The sequence below is a fragment of the Molossus molossus genome, unplaced genomic scaffold (assembly GCF_014108415.1).
Source record: "Molossus molossus isolate mMolMol1 unplaced genomic scaffold, mMolMol1.p scaffold_m16_p_3, whole genome shotgun sequence".
In the NCBI taxonomy this organism is placed as follows: Eukaryota; Metazoa; Chordata; class Mammalia; order Chiroptera; family Molossidae; genus Molossus; species Molossus molossus.
The window spans coordinates 71,689,781-71,691,228 of NW_023425366.1; the positions used below are offsets into that span (position 1 = coordinate 71,689,781).

The window sequence follows — 1,448 nt, forward strand, 5'->3', positions numbered from 1 at the left end:
TATGTATCTTTTATGAATCAATCATTGCAGTCTATACCTCTTCCACTAGGATGGGATCTTCTCGTATGTTTTGCTTCTCTTTTTTTTTTTGAAAGTGAAGTGTTGTTTATCTGGGACTTCTAATTTTTTTACAAAAAACACGCGTTGAAATGAAGAAACCCATGTGTAACTTTGTGTTCACTGACTATTAATTCAGAAGAGGTGCTGCTGTAGATTTGGTAACAATACGAAACCAATCAGCAGTCGCAAAGTCACCTCCCGCAGAAGAATGAACTGGTCACCTGAGTGGGAGTGACGATGGGCACCCCGTTACGGGATGTCCGTTCGGGAGGACACCTGCTGCTTCCCGCATTCGCCGTGGTGATTGGGTTTTCAGGATGAGGCTGTGTGTCTGACTGCTTTGGTACTGTAATTTTTATAGCTTTGTTCAACACATTGACCCAGGTCCTGCTGATCATTAGCTTGTAGGAAGTATTTCCTCATCCCTGCGTTCATAACAAAACAGAACGCAGTGGCATCGCTAACCTTTGAAATGTAGGTAAGTTTAATGGCTCCAACACGTGATGACCCAGAAGGGAGGTTCTGTGGATTATCCATGTACCAACTAAAACTGTCTTCTCTGGTATCCAATATGAAGTACCTTCGAGGAAAGGTACCACTATTTTCATTTTCTTCAGTGTCTAGAAAACCACAAATGCGATTCTGACTATCCACATAAAGCATTTCTGAGCTTGAACATCACATAGCCCCGCTGGCCCCTGCAGCCCGCTAGGCCGCCTCCCAGCTCCCGCAGCCTTTGGATCACTCATATGTTACAAGTCTTAACTTACTCATGCTATGTGAATTAGGAGCTTCAGCAGTCTGGGTCTAATCAAGAGACAGAACACAGCAGGACAGACAACAGACATTTAATATAAAGATCTGTTCATTATGATTTAGTAAGCGGTTGTCTTCTGAAAGACAAATTCTGGAGTAATGTGTTTGTGTGCAAATAATATTTCTAGAGCATATTCTACTGAGGTTGTTATTTTCAAGAGGCATTATTTCTTGTTATGAGTAACATTTCTTGTTATGAGTAACAAGGAATTATCATGGAAGGAGTATTTTTAAAAGAGTCAAAATGTTTTGCTTCTTGCTCTCTCTTTGACCATGGACTATGGAGGACATGTAGGACCTTCTAATAACATTGCATTAAGATCTTAAGTGGTTTTTAAGTCTGGATTTCAGATCTTCATACCATGTCAAAAGCTTACTATAAATTCTACTTCTCTTAACATAAAGTATGTACTACATTGGTGCATAGCACATTTTAGTGGGAGACCTAAACTTTCCATAAAGACACTTGCTGCATTCAATTAGGAAGTTCTTGAAATAAAGAAATTATGTAATGAACAAAGTATATTATATTTTAAACCCATTTGTGCTTTAAGATAGGGTAAGGCAGTTAA

The 1,448-nt window shown here is 39.3% G+C and overlaps 1 pseudogene; it reads right to left on the reverse strand.

The window, feature by feature from the left end:
- Positions 1-251: 251 nt before the first annotated feature.
- On the reverse strand, positions 252-723 carry LOC118642041 (annotated as a pseudogene).
- Between the last annotated feature and the right edge of the window lie 725 nt (positions 724-1,448).